This window comes from Myotis daubentonii, chromosome 1 (assembly GCF_963259705.1).
Source record: "Myotis daubentonii chromosome 1, mMyoDau2.1, whole genome shotgun sequence".
Taxonomy (NCBI): Eukaryota; Metazoa; Chordata; class Mammalia; order Chiroptera; family Vespertilionidae; genus Myotis; species Myotis daubentonii.
Window position 1 is genome coordinate 216,661,832 of NC_081840.1, and position 20,478 is coordinate 216,682,309.

The 20,478-nt window shown below is 39.5% G+C and overlaps 1 pseudogene; it reads right to left on the reverse strand.

Annotated features, from left to right (window-relative positions):
* Positions 1-380: 380 nt before the first annotated feature.
* Positions 381-1,070, reverse strand: LOC132213637 (mitotic spindle assembly checkpoint protein MAD2A-like; annotated as a pseudogene).
* Positions 1,071-20,478: the final 19,408 nt, after the last annotated feature.

Consider the following 20,478-nt stretch of genomic DNA (forward strand, 5'->3'; position numbering starts at 1 on the left):
CTAGCAATATTATATTGTAGTGTGTTAGTATCTGTTATGTTAGGACCGAAACAAAGATTCTGAATATTCATAGTTATTTTACTGTGTTTCATATTTACCTATATTCCAAGTCAAACTACTTGAGCAAAAGTTCTGATTCAGGAAGGCATTTAGCTCTATAACAAACAATTTTTCCACCCTCAGTTACCATCTTCAAAAGAATTGACATTGCAATGCCGATGTGATCGTCTGGTTCCATTTTGAACCATGTGCAAAAAAATATGATAAACCCTATGAAAAGTCAAACAGGAATCAAAAGATGGAACAATTATGCACAACTCAGTAAAATAGAGTGTTACGTTTTCCCCATCTAAAAATTAATCAGTGAAATAAAACATGAACTATAGCTGACTTGGTTTCAGGAAGCACACATTTGTGAATTCCATTATTGTTCTTGTCCCAACCCCAGTCATGGACAATATTTTGTTGGCCGCCTTACTGTTTACTTTGTGGATTGTAATAGTGAAGGAACACGGACAAGCTTGCTCAGAATTGGTAATGAACTATGGTACCGGATGCTTCTCACTTTTCAGGTACAACCAAATCTTTGTCTGATAGATCAGCAGATTAAATGAACAGTAAAGTTTTAGCTGTGGCAGGAATGTCGCTGTAGCTTTGTTCTGTCTGATTGCCCAGCAGACTTCATCGTGGCTAGCTTTCTGAGATTTTTCTGAAGAAAAGACTGTCATCTTTGGCAGCCTTGTCATACTCAATATCAAACTGCCATCTTTCAAGGCCCTCAGCATGTTCAGTATTCGAGATGACTACAACCAGTTTCTGAACTGAGCACTTGAATAAGCAATCTTTTAGTTGTTCCACCACATTACTTGGATTTTTTAAGCGCTCACAATCAGTAGTTATAAGAAAGGTGAGTCCATATTTCTGCACCTGAGCAAAAGTTTCAGATGGATAAATGTCACACTGATATAAAGTAAGAAGAACTCAGGCACGATTTTGGCACTCCCAAGCAGGGTGATGCCCTGCTCCCTGGAGAGCTGCCTCGCCAGGCCCACGCCCACAGCTGCAACCATGTCCACTGCACACAGCAGCTGCACATGGCCACCACAGGGCTAAACTCAGTTGTTTTTAAATGGCTGAAGAAGCAAATGTGTAATATGTCAGCATGGAAGTGATATAACTTCTTAAATTATTATTAAAAGACTGTATACTGTTTAAATCTTGGTTAATTGTGGCAAAGACATGTAACTACATTTTACTTAAGGCTCTCTTTAAAGATTGGTAAAATTCCAGCCTTTATTCCTAACTCTATAGCTGTCATTCTCAAGATGCTCAATTTTTTTACATATCTGGTTTCATTTCCTGCATGCCACCACTCGTAGAAATGTGCTTACCCAGTGTATACGCCTGTATGCATTTGTACATGACTCTTTCCAAAACTTCACTCTTGCATTTTGCAAAGTGACCTTCCTTCCCTGATATTTTGAAGTTTGATTCTAAAATAAAGTTAAAATTTACTTGAAATAACCCTGACAATATGGCTCAATGGTTGAGCATCAACCTATGAACCAGGAGATCACGGCTCAATTCCTGTGTGCAGGAGGCAGCTGATCAATGATTCTCTCTCATCATTGATCTCTCTCTCCCACACAATAAATTACTTAACTTACTGCATTTCTTAAGTACCGATACACACACACACATACACACACACTGAGTGGCCAGATTATTCTGACCACCTGATGTTTGAAGGCAAATTAGCTATAATCTTGCGCAAAGTTGCTAGAGGGCCAGATAATTATAAATGTCTGAATAGCACAACATACCTAAGTATTGTTGCTGATCAAGTTCATCCTATCATGTTGATGGCATATTTCAATGGAGATGGCTTCTTCCAACAAGGCAATGTGCCCTGCCACGTGCTCATATTGTGCAGGAGTGGTTTCAAGAACACGAGGGAGACTTTACCTTGCTCAGGTGGCCCCCACAATCACCAGATCTCAATCCAATTGAGCATTTGTGGGACGAAGTTAAAAAAGCCATCAGGCAGCTTGTTCCACAACCATCAAATCTCACGGAACTGGACAGTGCTATTCATCAGGCATGATGTCAGATTCCTCGCATTACCTTTCAACATCTCATGGAGTCAATGCCAGGAAGAATCGCCGCAGTATTGAAGGCAAAAGGTGGCCCAACAAAGTACTGATGGGGTGGCCATAATAATCTGGCCACTCAGTGTGTGTGTGTGTGTGTGTGTGTGTGTGTGTGTGTATAAATAATCTCCTTCCTCCAACTTACTGTTAGCCAGATATAAACTTGATATTAATTGCAATTATTTGGCTCACAGTTATATCCTCAGTCAAACCTATATCCCAACTGATACATGATAATTTATATTTTTTTACAATAATCCTCTATTAAATATTAAAATACATATTAAGGAAACTCATAGTCAATGTACTACAGAAATATAAATATGGACTTTTGAAGCTTCTGGAACCAACTATCAGTTTCCAGGAAATACAGGGGATAGAACTTAGTAAAACAATTCTATGATATATTCAGCAAAATCCACAATTTTGAAACTCTGAAAGGTAAATCAGCCAGTTTAGTGAACAAATAATGAGTAAAAATAAAATGTGGAGCAATGTAGTTGTAGACATTGAAAGCTATATCACCCACATGTAATAAGTGGATCTTGTTTGACTCTTGATTTCAGCAAGACATCTATGAATTCTGTATGAGATAATTGGGGACATTTAAATAATTACTAGACATATAAGGATTCATTGTTTACTTTCACTTAGGTATCATAACAGTATTATAGCTATGTTTTTTAAAAAGCCAATATATTTTAGAGATATTATAAAATATTAAAATAACTATATGATGTGTGGAATGCTTCAAATTAATACAGAGGGGGCATAAGGGGTGATTTATTGGAGATATAGATGAAACAATATTGGTCATGAGATGAGAATTATTGAAACTGAATGATGCGACATAGGCATACTTATGCATATTAAATTTTGTACTTATCTATATTAATTTTTAAATGACATAAAATATATGCTTTGAAATAAGATTCAAGTATTTTAATCTCAGGTCAACATTTCAGAAGCTGTGTGCCTTTGGACCAGTTGATTACCTCTCTATTTTTTATTATACATCAATAAAATAGGAATAATAGTACTCATGCCACATAATTGTTATTAAGATTAAAGTAGCTCATGTTTGTAGGGCACATAGCATATTATGAAGCAATAAATGTTAACTACAGTTTATATTTACACAATGTAATTCATAGGCATTAGTGAGTTAGTTTAGGAAGCTAAAAAGGCATTTATTATATTTTTTGCATGGAAAAATGGGTTATGAACTCAAGCACAAATTAAGTTGGAATATATAGCCTATTTACAATTTGGGAATTGGTAGAATCATAGTAATTGAAAATGAGTAGTTTAGATTTTCCCACGTAATTTGAAACCCTGATGTATTGAGGCTTATATGATTATCCAAAGGCAAAAATAAATAAGTCCCTTAGCAGGAGAATTATTTTAAACTTAAATGATGATAATTTAAATAAAACTCATATTGATGTGAATGTTTTAAAAAGAGAGTGATACAAATAAATTTGTGTTCCATATACATCTAGGGGATTTATAAATTTTAATATACCTAATATTCTCTCTCTCTCTCTCTCTCTCTCTCTCTCTCTCTCCCACTAACATGCAGAATCAATAGGGTCTATGAATAATCCACAATGTAAGGATTGATGCTGTGATAGGCTATTGACAAAATATGCATTGATATAATTTTGTATATGAGCACCAAGAAAAAATAGATTAGATATAGAGCCTATAGATTAGATATCATTAAGAAGGTAACATCTGGGTTGAGCTTTGAGAGATGAATATTCATAGGATATAGGGAAGAATGATCCAGGCAGATATGGAAACACAAGCAAAGACATCAATCCTTAAATTACATGATGTGTTCCTAGCATGGTAAGTGGATTGTTGCTCCCAGGGCTGGGGAAGCATGAGGAAAAATTAGAGAGGGTAAAAGGAGTTATAAGTCCTGAACAGATTATAAAGGTCTCTGTGTGTCTTATGAGATATAATGACTTTAGAGGGAATCTTTGAAGGATTTTAAGCATAAGAATATCATAAACATATGCATACCTCCCCACTCTTATGCATAGTGGCTCACATCCTAGGTGTTATGATATTTGTGACATTACACTGCAATTGTATGTTCACATTTAATGATTGCATAAGTGTGTTTTTTATGTGTAAAATAGCAATTAAAATGTTTCTTTTTCCTCTCATTAAATAAGCACCTTTTGATGGCCATCTATACAAATAGTTATATAAATGCAAGATTTCCAATAAACTCTTATTTATAACTGTGATAGGTACTTTTCAACCCTTATGTAATTTCTCAGCAGAATTTACTCCTGAAAATATCTGTAAACCACATCTTCTCTCGACTTCCTTATGATCACCTAATCCCTTTCTCCCACCGAAATTGTCATGCCTTCTCAGGCTGCTTCTTTGTCATCTTCTTTATCTGCTACCACCTTTAAATGATGGTGTGATTTCCTGTAGGAAACAATATCTGATGCTCTTCTGTTCCCTGGCTAGAGTTGCTGTGTGAGCTTCCTAATCACAGTCTATGCATTTTATAAGCACCCAAACATATGCCAGTGACTCTACATCCTTATCTTCTATCAAAACTATATTGCAATGCTCACAATCATCAAAATTTTCAAGTATAGTTCCCCTAAATTAATTGCTACATTTTTCCCTAAAATTTGCAATTTCATCTCGACTTCTCCATTTTGATAAACAATACCCCTGTTTGTATAGTCACTCAGGCAAGAGGGTGAGAAGTGCACATCCTTGACTTCTGGCCTCCAATACTTCTCATGTCTAATGCCTACTGGATCACAATTTTACATATACCTCATATTTATCTCTTTTCTATATTTACCCAGTCTCCATTCCAGGACCATATATTTTCCTATCTGGATATAATAGCTTTTCAACTGGGCACTCTGAATTCATTCTTATCCTTTTCCAGCATGCTCATTGAGGCTGTGTTGTTTTTTGTGTTTTTTTTTTTTAACTGCACATCTGTCAATTGCCTCTCTTACAACCCTTTCTTCACTTTCAGAATAAAACAATATTTCCAATCAGGATCTTGTATAATAAAATTCCTGAATGTCCTTCAATACAATTGAGTTAAGTAGGAGACATTTGTCCTTCTGTAATGTACCCAGCCTTTCCATATTCTTGTGCCTTTGTTCACACTATTCTATTTCCTAGAATATTATTTTTGTTCTCCTCTTTGAAAACTCCTACTTTTATGTGCCCATCCTGGAGCATGTGCTCACTTCTCTCCAATGATGTAGGTTACCTCTACGTTTTCCTTCTCCATCCTCCTATAAATGCTACCATAATACCATGACTCATTATAATTATTGACTTCCTTCTGTTTTCTCACACAAGACTAGAGGTAAAAATCTTCTTTATTCATTTTTAAATACTATTCATCTTAAAAAGTGCTTGATTTAAAATTAATCTATATCATATGTGTTGAACTAAAATCATAACATTACGGTTAGAAAAGGAGATGTTTCTATTGTTAATATTATTCAACCATGGTTCAGAATTCTTGTATGGTGTTTATAACACCATATAATATGTTGTAGCATTTAGATTCAAATTCTTGAATTCTATATCTTAGCCTGGTAAATCTGCCATTATCATCATGCTTTTTCTTTGAAAATTTGTGGAATGGTTTTTGTCTCTCTCTCTCACACTCTCTCTCTCTCTGTAAGCATCATTATTTACACTAATGGTTGCCTTTTTAAATTTATTTTATTCTTAGTTGAAATAACAAGGCAAAGGTGTCTAAAAATCTAATGCTTTTCTTTAGATTGCAGAGTTTAGTCACTTGTATATACTCTAAAAGTACAAATGAGTTTTGATATCAAATAACACTGCTTTTGAAAATTGAAGGACAATGTTTTATTCAAAACGTGAAGTCAATCTTAGCCATCAAATTTGAAATATTCTGTTAAATATATCTTCTCATTTTATATATATAAAAAATGAATCTCATTCAGGCCTCCTACTAAGCTAGAAGATTGGTGAGATGGGTGCTAAGCAAAACAGTAAATCAGTCTGAAAATCAAGTATAGGGGGAAAAAACAAACCTTCAGATCTGAAGACTGCCATATTGAGCTGCCATATTAGAAACAATAGATTCCAGCACATACTAAGATTTCGAGTCCATTGTACTTTCTAAAGAACCACAAAAGCATGCCTAAACAGCACTTAATTTTTCCTTAAAAGCAATCACAGGGGCCATGAACTTGCTCCAGCAGGAAGTTCGCTGTTAGTGTAATGCAATGCCATTGGAGAGTTTGCTTCCCAAGGCTTATTTCTAGAGGAGCCAAACAGAATAAGTGCAGAGCCAGGAGTCACGGAGAATCATGAACAGAGTGGACAGAGACTAGTAGATGCTGTTCTTTATCAACATTAGAAGACTTTCACATTCCAGGCCCAGTAGGACCCCAGAATTGCTATGGATCAGTATACTCTTGGGTGTTTCTCATTTTTCCTCTTTTTTAAACTACAGTTTGAAGTCATTATCTCTTGGTTGCATGGTTGGGTGGTGGGTGGAGGGATAAAGATAATTTGTCTTTTCAGTCTATATAATGCTGAACCACAAGGAGCAATATGCAATCAATCCCCATAATGCTGTAGATTTTGAACTAACTGCAAGGACTTGATGGGATCTTTTTTTGTGTGTGTGCCAACTACTATTTGTTGATATCTTACAGACTCCTATGCCTTCTTTTCCTTGTCTCTGTGCCATAGATGCACACTTGGAAATTATACTGCTGAGCCTTCCTTTCTAGTGAGATCTGGTTTAGATCATCCTATCTAATAAAAGAGAAACATGGTAATTGGCGTACGACCGCTACCCTTCCCATTGGCTAATCAGGGCAATATGCAAATTAACTGTCAGCCAAGATGGCGGCTGGCAGCCAGGCAGCTTGAAACTAACATGAGGCTTGCTTGCTTCAGTGACGGAGGACTCCAACGTTCCCCGCCTGCCACTGCAGGCTTCTGAGCTGCAAGCAACTATGTAACAAACATAGAAGCTAAACAAAACCCCAGAAACCTGCCGGGCTTCAGCCAGCAGGATCGCAACATTATAAGCAAAGGCCAGAAACCTACTTTCAGCAGCGGAGGCCTAAGAGCTGGAGCCAAGCCTCAAAGCTAAAGCTGGCCCAGAATTAAAAAAAAAAAAAAAAAAAGAAAAGAAAAAAGAAAAAAGGAGCGGTTGGGAGCTTCAGTCACCCCAGCCTGAAAACAGCCCTCAGCTCCTCACCCAGACTGGTCAGGCACCCCAGTGGGGACCCCCACCCTGATCCAGGACACCCTTCAGGGCAAACCAGCTGGCACCCAACCATGCACCAGGCCTCTACCCTATATAGTAAATGGGTAATATGCCTCCCAGCACCGGGATCAGCGGAGCCGTGAGGCCTCCCGGCACCAGGATCAGCGTGACAGGGGGCAGCGCCCAAACCCCCTGATCGCCCTGCGGCTCTGTGTGTGACAGGGTGCGGCGCCCCATCTCCCCCAACCCCTGCTCCGCCCCACGGGCCCTGCTCTGTGTGTGACAGTGTAGAGCCATAACCTCCCCATCGGCCCTGCCCTGAGTGTGAGAGTGGCGGCACCCCAACCCCCTGATTTGCCCTGCTCTGTGCGTGACAGTGTACAGAGCCCCAACCCCCCTGATGGGCCCTGCTCTGTGAGTGACAGGGGGAAATGCCCCAACCTCCTGATTGGCCCTGCTCTGTGCATGACAGGGGGTGGCACCGCAACCTCCCCATAAACCCTGCCTTGAGTGTGACAGGGGATGGTGCCCCAACCCCCCAATCGGCCCTACCCTGAGCGTGACTGAAGGTGGCATCACAACCTCCCGATCGCCCTGCTCTGTGTATGACAGGGGGTGGCGCCCCAACTCCCCAATCGGCCCTGCTCTGAGCCTGACCAGGGGCTGCACCTAGGGATTGGGCCTGCCCTCTGCCACCTGGGAGCAGGCCTAAGCCAGCAGGTCGTTATCTCCTGAGGGGTCCCAGACTGCGAGAGGGTACAGGCTGGGCTGAGGGACCCCCCTCCCCCCCGAGTGCACAGATTTTTGTGCACCGGTCCTCTAGTATGAATAATAAGAGACACTTCTGTAAGAGAGAAATATGTGTGAGGAAATAGCAGATGTGACTTTTGAGCAGTTTTTGAGTTAGCATATACAGATTACTGGTGCTATGAAAGAGGTTTCTCCAAATCTAGAAACTTTCTGCTTTTGCCAACATGAGAAGCCATTTTCCCTGGCATTTGCTCTCCCAGCTCTTCAAGTGCATTTTCCTCAGCATAGATTGCCCTGTATTAAATACTTTCCTTTTATAACTTCTGGAGAGATTTCAATTTTCTGATCATCCATGACTGTCGTATACCTTGGGTAAAAAGGGTCTATGTGTACAAGATTGTGGGAAACCTTCATGTCACGGAAGGTGGATTCAACAAACTATTGTGAATTGTTCACCCAATCATTTCCCTTTTGCTCTTCACCACAGAGCTAATCTACATTTCCCAGCCATTGTGCAGTTGGTTCAGTTGTAAGATTGCTTCTGGTCCATGTAATACATTGGACAAATGCTGAAGATTCATGGGAGAACATCCCAGAGGGATGGTGGAGTTAATACATAGAAGAAGCCTAAGTCCCTGGGTGACTGCTTGAAGGACGGCCACTCTGTCAGGAACCTCTGTATTAACTCTTCATGAGTCAAATAAACTTTTATTATGTCAGTCCAATTATTTTTTGTTGTTTTTATAACAGTTGGTCTATTATGATACTTTGGAGTTAGGGTCATAATAGAACATATAATACACGATTGCTGTCATTACTATAAAACTTTTTTTAAATCTTAACTTAATGATATGCTTTTATTTTTATTTATTTTTATTTTTTGTTAATCCTTGCCCAAAGATACTTTTCCATTGATTTTTAGGAAAAGTGGAAGAGAAAGGGAAAGACAGAGAGAAACATCAATGTGAGAGAAATACATTGACTGGGCCCTGGCCGGGGTGAGGAGCCTACAACCAAGGTAAGTGTCCTTGACCAGAATGGAACCTGGGACCCTTTGGTCAGCAGGCCCATGCTCTATCCACTGAGCCAAACCGGCTATGACTGTTTTTATTGATTTTAGAGAGAGAGGAGAGGAGAGAGAGCAAGAGAGAAACATTAATGTGAGAGAAAACATTGATAGGTTGCCTCCTGATAGAGCCTTGACTGGGAATCAAATCCACAACCTGTTGGTCTATGGGACAATCCTCCAACCAACTGAACCACCCAACCAGGGATTTGCTGCCATTAGTATACACTGCTTCTTCCCTTAATTATGCAAATTTCAATCTGTGATGGTTCAATAATTGGCAAATAAAGTCATGCTATAGATTTGAAAGTGGGGGAGGAGCCCTATTTCGTTTGGCTCAGTGGATAGAGCATCTGCCTGTGGACTGAAGGGTCCTGGGTTTGATTCTCGTCCAGGGCACATTTTCAGACCAATCTATGTGTCTCTCTCACATCGATGATGTGTCTCTTTCTCTGTCTCTCCTCCTCCCTTCCATTCGCTCTAAAAATCAATGGAAAAATATCCTTGGGTAAGGATTAACAACAACAACAACAAAAAAGTAAGGGAGGGGGAGTAAAGAAATAGCAATGACTTGAAGATACTGAGTCTTTTTCTGTAACAATCAAAACTATAAAATGAACAGATTCAGAGACAGAAATTGCCATTCATTTCAGATTCCTGTGCCTCAAAACAATTTTACTTCCTGCTTCCTAACAGAATTTGCAGCTCTTTCCTCTCCATTCTCTCTGCTCAAACTCAGGCTGCCTTGTCTTCTTTTGGAGACCAAGAGGAAAGCACCGTACAGGGGAAAGAGTGAGAGATTTGACTCCCATGGATCTTTGGGTCTGGGTCTGAACACAACTCTATGAACGATGAGTTTTATTGCCATCAGCAAACTCTTATTAGAAAGGGAGGGTGGCTAGCTTTCATTTTCTGACATGGGAAATAGAGCTAAAAGTGAAAGAGTGATTTTGAAAGGTGTAGGTTTAAATGAGTTAATGTGTGTCTAAAATGACTGAATCACATAAATATCTCAGGGAATGATATTTTGTTCTCTTCATTACTGATCTGCTTCCATTGCTCTGTCTTTAAACGTCATACAGGTTAGCACTTAGAGATATATTACCTTACATTATTAATTATCATTTTACCAATGTCAGTGTCATGTATTAGATATATAACTGAGATATTTAATGATAGGTTCTTCAAATATAAAATAAGAATAATGATTTTTACCTTGTGAAATTATTGTGAAAATTAGAACTAAATAGGTAATAGAAAACTAACAACATATATATTCTGAATTTTATTAATAATTAAAACTTGTGAGGGGAGATGACCACAGAATAAAGAACTTAATAAAGGATTGAGTTGATGGAAATTGACTGACTCTGAACTAACCTGCTTTGCTAAGCCTTTTGCTCATTTTTATATTCCTGTGTTCACAAATTTTGACATTTATCTTACTTCAAGCTATACTTTACAAACTATGAAAAGAGATTAGTTAATTTCCTAACCCAGCATTTTCCAAATGTGCTGCCTAAAATGACAGTTTTGCAAGATGGTTTATGAAAAAGAATAAGCCTACGGTCAATTAAGTTTAGTACACTCGATAAGATATTTTACTCTTGGAGATTGATGATGTACAGGAAGATGTGAGGAGCTCTGTGAACCCTCGTAATTCAGAGACATTTTACCTGTTTCTCAAACATTTCTGACAAATGAAAGTTTTCCACCTTCACCATCACCATCTTCCTCTGCACCCCACCATCCCAGTCATAAAGCACTTATTAGCAAATTTTGAGAACGAATAGAATATGGAGATGTAGCCCTAAACCCCCAGCCTGAGCACAGGAGAGAATTCTGAGGGGTTACCTTTTCTTAGTAATGTCTCAATTTTCTGAGAGACCTGCTCATGTGCCTATGCTGTGTTTACTAGGTGTGGGCAACTATGTATAATTTCTGGCAAGAGAGAGTACCCCTGCTGCTTTGTCTTTCATACCAAGGGTGATGAGGACAAGACAATGGGCTACCGAATGCCTCTAGCTAAGGTCAACTATGTATGCATGTACCCATTCTTCAATATTTTATTTCAATCTCAAAGTTTGGGATGGACATCTCACTGAATACTTGTACTGTTTTCCTGTTTCCTACCATAGCACTTTTTTTTTCTTTTTTGGGGGGAGTCTATTATAAAACTAATCTCTATCCACCTGATGCTGTTGTAATAACCTGGTTATTATTTAACATAAAAGGAGCAAAAGGGGAGATCAAATAATATAGGCATGCCATTTATACAGCTTTGCAAAAAAAGCAGCATTTAACATTCCGCTTCTGTTCTCTGCTGATTGATGGGGGAAGAAACTAGACAGAGGCAGTTTAGACGCATGCCCAGAAGGTCTGACACGGAAAAATGCATGATCATCAATCACATATGGAAATAGGTAATTGGACAGGCTGAGCACTATTTTTATAATTTTAAACATTGTTTGTTTGTTTGTTTGTTTGTTTTAGAGAGGGGAAAGGAGTGAGAGAAACATCGATCACTTTCCTCCGGAATGTGCCCTGACCAGGGAAACAACCCACAGCCTGGGTATGTGCCCTAGCTGGGAATTAAACCCACCAATTTTTGGTGATGGAACAATGCATCAACCTACTGAGCCATACCAGCCAGGGTTGCAATGATTTGTTGTTGTTTTTTAATTTTCCTATGACTAATGCATACCTACCACATATTCCTTGTTGAGACTTTACTATGAATTTAGAAATAGAAATTGTGACTTATACAGCTGTAAATTGCCAGGTCTAATATTTGCAGAAACAGTATCATCTTGACTGAAACAAGGCTCACACCTTGGAATATGGTGCTTTCTTATAGAGTCACAGTGTCTGCTGTCTGTAGGCAGATGGGAAACAGGGTTGCAGGCTAGGGAAGTCTGTTGATAAACTAAAAAATGATGGGAAAGGGAAGACTAAGTCTAAAGCATCACAAAATCTGTCCCACTACATTTTCAGTTGAGATTGCAAAGTAGAGAAAATAAGTGATGTGGCCAAATAAGGATTCACTTTTGTGGTTTTATGTTTTCACTTCTGTCTTTCCTTTGGATAGCATTACTTGTAGAACTGGTAGATTCTTGTCTGATCCCACATAAAATTCAAAGAGACAACAATCCTTAGAAAAAAATCAGTGTTCACAAAGTATGCACAAAATGTTTGTTGAGTGAATAAATAGATTCTGGGATTGAAGAAAAAGCAAACTAATAATCTAAATTTAACCCAAAACTAATTTTACAAAAACATGGAACTACTGCAGTTTTCCATGAAAAACTATGGGAGAAGGTTCAAACAAAAGAAAATCTGGATATATCCATTGAAAAAGAACCAACTTAGCAACATTAAATTTGTATCTGAAGTATATTTTTATCCCATTTTCAACTTCGGAAATTACACTCAATTTACTTTTCATGAAGATATGATGATGGTGCAGCATTAACCTAAGCCTAGGAAAACATGGTTGGAATGTGATGGAATTATTTCACTTTCTTAGAAGAATACAATGAAAGAGGCTTCAAGTTGGAGTTTCTTGTAACCCCCTAATTTTATAAGATATTGCTAAAGTATATAACACATGTGTATTACAGGTACAATAATCCCTCAATAACTGAGTTGGAATGTAAAGAAAGGGTTGGAAAAGAGCTGAGAACACCCAAATTTTTCATTTCAGACCAGCTAAAATAGAAACTAATCTATTCAACCCCTTGAGGGGTCAATCCTGTAGAAACTATCCCTGGCCTTCTGTACATTGCAGGGCCCACCAGGTGACAGATCTGTCTCTGCTGCAGAGTAAGCTTTTCGGCTGCAAATTCCGGTGGCCTGCAGAATACACTCCGCCTCATTAAATACATCCAGTTCAGCTTGTTCCACGGGAATAAGACAGAAAGAGAGAAAGAGAAGCTGTGCCACAATGGAAAAAATAGTGGAGATGGATCAACAGATGACTCAAAACAAATTTCCTTTTAAAATAAAAGTCTATTTGACCAGTTATTATACTTTTGCCAAATAAGCTCTCTGCTTTCTTTTTTAAAAGGAAATGTACATGGGGGAGAAGACAAAGCACAATTACTTTCTCAGGAAGGCCCTCATGAAATGTTTTCAGGACAATGATGACTCTGTTTCCATTTAAATCAATGGAAGTTCCATTCAGCTTTTGGAATGATCAAGCCACTGATAGCTTGCTCACTGCATTTTTGTGATGAAGGTGGGAAAACAACATTTACTTTGTATATCAAATCTTGAAACTGACAATACAATACAATTCCAAATGATTACCTAGGGAAGATTCTTATTAGAATAACTGATTTAAAAGAATTTTCTACATTTCAGTTATGCTTCATGATGGTCTTTTGAACATCAGTTATCATTTAGAACAGCACAGTCTTAGAGATAATACCAAGTTGGGATTCGTGTACTTTGAATGTAGAATTTAACATATGTATTTGAAGAGTTTTTTTGGGTATTTTTCCCCTCCAGGAATTGACCTGAGTTTGTTTTCTTCAATTTTGTTCATATTGTCAAATGATATAGCTACAAAACCACTGTGATTAATTAATTATGGGAAGTTCTCTGTTGTGGAATTGGGCTCTGTGGTAATCTCTAAGTCAATTTCTGACTCCCAGTACATTTTTAAAATGGCCATACTTACTTAAAAAGGAGAAATACTTTATTCCCACATAGTCTCCTTAATTTATCAACAATAGTATCTATTATTCTATTGTGCTTACACATCATAGCTATGCTGATTGCTGTGATCAAATTTATTATCTATTACTAGTATGTACCTGTCACAACATATCATTTCATTGAATGCTCACCGCATTCCAATGTTAGTATTACTTGCATTATTTATTGGTAACAGAACAATTATAGGAAAGCAGGTATCATTCAGTAATAGCAATATGTCATGCTTTGGACAAATAAATAGGATCAGAAAAATCAGATGTCATTTCTATACAAGTCCATTCTGGCTAAGAGTGAAAAGAAACAGCACCACCATTATGACTAGCACTGAGCCAGATGGACCTTGTGTCCTCAGTATGGGTCCCAGAGTGACAACAACATGGATCATATTTATATCTTTATGAGATACAGTGGATTTTGTTGATATAGCGCTTATTTAGTTCACCTTTGCACAACCACTGCCTAGCATGGTGTGGGTTATTATGTAGCTATTCAATAGAAGTTTATTGAACATGTAAATGAATAGTAAATAATCGATTTTGAGGTTAAACCGATATTTATTAGTAAGCAACACTCAAACATATAAATAATGCTGTAGTAGGCATGCCTACTTACTACAGAAAACATTATAAGATTTTAAATTGCCTATTTCCGCTTTTATGAAAACAACAAAGAGTAAGTCAACAGCTTTCCTTTAAAAACTTTCAAAGCAGAAGAAATGAGCTGACATGCCATCATTTCATCTTTTTCTGGCAAGGGCCATTCATCCACAAATGCAAAAATATTTTCAATAGTTAGGAATTTTATCACTGAACAGGAGGAGTCTTTATAAGTATTTATCTTTACTATATTGTCACAAAGTCTGAGAGGCCTATGACAGCTTGCAGTTAATAAACTAGAAGCCTCTCTGTGTTCTAGAATTCTGTCTTTCTTTCCCATCCTACTTGCATAATTTTCTTCCCAGTGTTACAGTACAAATCTGTACAGTAGTCTGCATTTAATCTCCATATCTCATATTCCAAATTCATCTTCTTGGAAATAATTCAACATCCTATAATTTTACCCTCCATTGAACTAGAATAATTTCTACATTTAGATTATTCTGAGCCATCAACAGAACTTTGTTTTCCACTAGCATTTAATTCTACTATAATCCACTGCCAAATGCATTAAATAACTGCATCTCACACCCCTCAAAAGCAAGGACAAACTGGCAAGGAATAGCAAGTGTTTAGAAATACCTTTTTGAACCACTGAAGAAAGAGCATGCCATTATCATCGATCCATCATATGTACATTCTACTTTATGTGAAATCAAAGTCAGTTGCTCAGATAATAGCCGTTGAATACTACACAATGCTCACAGCAGTCTCTCATGAAAGAAAAGCTAGACAGGGATACTTAATCTTCACAATAGATATTTCCTGCTCAATATGTGATGCTCGGAATTCAGATGAGTCAGGATCCAACAGATAGCTGTATTTTTCCTATAACTTGAGATATTAAGTATGTAACTTCCAAAGAGAGCCACCATTAATTTTTAAAGAGTTTTTTTTAGAGCAGTTGTGTTCACAGCAAAATTGAGAGAATGTACAGAGGCTTCTCATATACTCTTCCCTTTCACCCACAGGCATAGTCTACCCATTATCAGCTTTCCCCACCAGAGTGGTCCATTTGTCCAATTGATGAACCTACATTGACACATTATCGTCTAAAGTCCATAGTTTACATTAGGGATTACTCTTGATACACATTTTATTACTTTGGGCAAATGTATAATGGTACATATTCATCATTATAGTATACTAGAGGCACATTGCACAAAATTAGTGCATGGGTAGAGTCCTTAGTGGCTGCCAGTTGATAGCTGGGGCCTCCCTTCCTCTGCTTCTGGCTGCAGCCTTCTGCGCCACTCCCTGGTGGTCAGCACATATCATACAAGCGATCAAACTCTTGGTCAGTCACTTTGCATATTAGGCATATATATATATATATATATATATATATATATACTAGAGGCCCAGTGCACGAAAATCATGCAGGGGGTGGGGAGTCCCCTTAGCTCAGCCTGCACCCTCTTCAATCTGGAACCCCTCAGGGGATGTCCAACTGCCGGTTTCAGCCCGATCCTCAACCGGCAGTCGGACATCCCTCTCACAATCCAGAACTGCTGGCTCCTAATTGCTCACCTACCTGCCTGCCTGATTGCCCCTACTGGCCCCTCTGCTAGCCTGATTACCCCTAACTGACTCTGCCTGCTGGCCTGGTCACCCCCAACTGCCCCCTCCTGCCAACCTGGTCATACCCAACTGCTCCCCCGCCCCACCGCTGGCCTGGTTGCCCCACACAGCCTGCTTGTTCAGTTGTTTAGTCATCCCTCACTAACCCCCCTGCTGGCCTGGTTGCCCCACGCAGCCTATTCAGTTGTCCATTTGGTTGCGATGGCCCCTGGCTCTTTATACATATAGACTAAGGGCCCAGTGCACAAATTCATGCACCTAGAAAGGAATTGTGGGATGTGAGGCTGTGGTGGGCACAGGGGTGGGACTTGGCCCATCGTCCGAGCCCCTGCCCAGCCCCTCCTGCTGCAGCCCCTGGTCCTTTGTCTGCTGGCAGCCCTGCTCCCACCACCACTCCCATGCTCTGATGGCGTAGGCCCCTCTCATACCCGCTGATGGCATGGAGCAATTGGGGCCAGCACCAGCAATGGGTGCAATTGGGGCAGATTCTGTCAGGAGCTGCAAGTGGCGGGTATTGCCCTGATTGCCCCTCAGGAGCAGGGGGAAGTGGAGAGGCCTCCAGGGGCAAGCTCCCAGTGGGACTGCAGTGCATAGAAACAAAGGATTTTCAGTAACTACCAGAGGTTCGCCCTGATGAGAGTGTCTGGCACCCCACCTTGGTCTGGCACCCCTGTTCACCTGCTCCACCATCCCACTGCTGCCTATGCCCACCATGGTCCACACTCTGCCAGCTGCTGCTGATGCCTGCCATGTTCTGCACGTTCCCTGGTGGTCAGCACATGTCATAGTGACTGGTTGTTTAGTTGTTCCACCATTTGGTCTATTTGCATATTAGGGTTTTATATATATATACACTAGAGGCCCAATGCATGAAATTTGTGCAAGGGGCTCAGCCCTTGCAGCCCTGGCTACCTCAGGCCTTGCATCCTTGGCTTCATCTGGAAGGTCATCCAGAAGGTTGTTCTGCTGTTCAGTCTAAATAGCATATTAGTTCTTTGTTATATAAGATAGATGACACAGAGTGTTTTCACTGCCCTAAATGCCTTCAGTATTCTGCCTAGGCATCTCTCCCCACCTCCATCATCAACCACTAATTTTTTTTTATAATCTCCATTGTTTTTTTCCTTTTTTCAGAATATCATATAGTTGGACTCATAGAGTATGCAGCCTTTATGATTGGCTTCTTCCACTGGGTAAGGCATTTACATTTTCCTGTGTCTTTCATAGCTTGATACATCATTTCTTTTTTAAATATTTCATTATATAAATGTACCACACTTTATTTTTCCCCTCCCTATAATTGCATAATAATTTTTTATTGAAGATAAAGTTTTTCTCTTCCTTTTGAATTTGTGTTGGCCTCATGACTGTTATGACCCAGAAAACAAAAGGCAAAAGTGTTGTTCTGAGTCTTCTGATCCCCAGGCATAAAACAGCAACAACAACAACAACAACAACAACAACAACACACACACACACACACACACACACACACACACCAACAATGACAGAAACTGGTAATGTTCTCTTCATTTTTCTTGGATTGCTCCTCCATGGAATCCACATACCATGCTGTGAGGAAGCCCAAGCAGCTACATGGGCAAGTCTGCACAAGAAGCACCAAGGACCCAGAACAGCAGTTCCAGCAGAGCTTCCAGCCAGCAGCCAGCTTTGATCTATCTTAGACTTTTTATTAATTCCAGTGCCATAGCCAACATCGCCTGACTTAGAGGAACTGATTGGTCCATCATTCAGCTGTGAGAAAGAGGAAGTCTTTTTGTTTTAAGCTGCTAAGATTTGGGATGGTTTGTTAAGCAACAAGGTAACTGAAACAGGACTCTCTGATGAACTCAGTGGTACATATCTGCCTGTTCCACAAAGTAATGCATGTATTTGTAAAGAGGGTGGGCCTCGAACCAGCTTTCCTGGGTTCAAATACCAGTTCCACCACTGACTAACTGCCTGGCCCTGGCCAAGCTACTTGGCTTCCACAAGTTTAATTTTTTTTTTTAATTTAAAACATAGGAACCACAAAATATCTACATTTCAGAGTAATTAACAGTGTCTGATTGTTAAATAATGGTAGTAGAGGTTTAGTGTGTAGAATAGGGCCTTGCATATAGCAAGTGTTTATTTTAGTTATTTTTAGTCTCTGATTGACATTAATTTTGTAGTCATTAAGCTTCCAAAGTCCTCTGTAAACTGTTCTTTTTATCCTTTTTTGTCTTGTCTTTCTTGCATCACACAAATCATATGTCTTAGCCAATCTGGAAAGAAGGTGTGCCTCTACATTTTCAACATTATTCTTACCTTTTCCTCTATATTTTCTTTTCCAGATTGTACTCATCCATCAAACATCAGATTATTTCCTTCTCACTAAGAAATCCCAATTATCCCAGAGACTGTATATATTAATTTGCCAAATATTTAATGAGTAGTTGCTACATGCATGGCTTTATAGATAGAGTAGCGAACAAGATGGATAGATAATGTCCTACAAAGGCATATGCTCTAGCAGCAGTACATATTCTTTAAGGAACTTGGTCTACTCCTGACCCATTCTTAGAGATTTTACCACTTATTCTTATTGTTTTACAGGATCGTCTTTCATTCCGTTCTGAAGGTATTTAGCAAATATTTACTCATTACAAATTCCAGAATATTTACTTAATTATTTGCAACATGCTTCCACATGCCTTATCTGAGGTTATAATACAAATCCATTAACATCGATATTATTTGCTCTATTTTGTAGACACTGAAACTGAGAAAATACAACCTGATATGTTAATCCCTAGGAAACCAGCTTGTGCATGGCTGAATAGGAATCCAAATTTAGGTTCCCTGCATCTGAGGCCCCAAATCTCTCTAGTTCAGGTACTTGCATCTGTGAGCACCTGTGTTATAGATATTAAGGGAGAGTCACCTACTAGTATAACAGAAAGTCTTGATCCTTAGGATTTTAAAATCAAATTTTAAAAATTATACAAGTGTGGAATTCAAAAAACAAGTGAGAGTCATGTAATTGTCGAGTAATTTGGAACACCAAATGTATCATTACTAGGAGGGAGAGCTATTATGATAAAGGTTGGGGGGTGGGGGTGGAAAGCATGAGTGGGTGAATAGCGAGGGTTACAGAATATGAGCTATGCCATTTACTTGCCCCTGTTTTAAAGAAGCATAACTCTATCACATTTATATTCATGAGAAACAAAAATTTTATGTAAAAAGGAGAAACCTGTTCATCCTCTAGTCTTTTATGTATATTATACACAGTATACTACTTAATACACAAGAAAAATAAGAGTATCCTTTACATTTATTATTAAAAACAGGTTTTCTGGCACATTATAATAAATGCTCCCTCTTGGAGAGAGCATCCTGAAAATATTCTTAATATTTATCATTGACTGATGATAAAAATACTTACTACATTGTGGTAGTTAAGACTTTAGGTTTTGGACACGATGCTTTCATAAAATTATTGGCAAATGCCTCTTACATGTGCCTATAAAATATTTGTCCTAGGTCAAGTTGTTTAACCTCTATGATCCTTACAGTTCTCACTTATACTATGGAGATTAGTAATTCCTGCTTTAAAGGATTGTAATGAATAAATGTGATAATCCATGTAAAGAGTTTAATAGAGTGCCTACATATCATCGATATTCAATATGTTATACTAGGGGCCCGGTGCACGAAATTTGTGCACTGGGTGTGTGTGGGGGGGGGGGGGGAGTGTCCCTCAGCCCAGCCTGCCCCCTCTCACATACTGGGAACCCTCAGGCATTGACCCCCATCACCCTCCAATCGCAGGATCTGCCCCTTGCCCAGGCCTGACACCTCTGACAGAGGCATCAGGCCTGGGCAGGGGACCCTCATTTCCCCCCATCACTGGTTCTGCCCCCAGCCCAGGCCTGATGCCTCGGCCAGAGGCGTAGACGCCCAACACCCTCTGATCACCTGATCGGCCCCTTGCCCAGGCCTGACGCCTCCACCAGAGGCGTCAGGCTTGGACAGGGGACCCCCATCTCCCCCTGATCACTGGCTCTGGCCCCCGCCCAGGCCTGAGGCCTCTGGCCCAGGAATCATGCCTGGGCAGGGGACCCCCATCTCCCTCTGATCGCTTGCTCCACCCCCCGCCCAAGCCTGACGCCTCTGACCCAGGCTTCAGGCCTGGGCAAGGGGACCATCATATTCCTCCAATCACCGGCTCCGCCCCCCACCCAGGCCTGATGCCTTGGCCAGAGGAGTTGACCCTCATCACCCTCCAATCACCAATCACCGGATCGG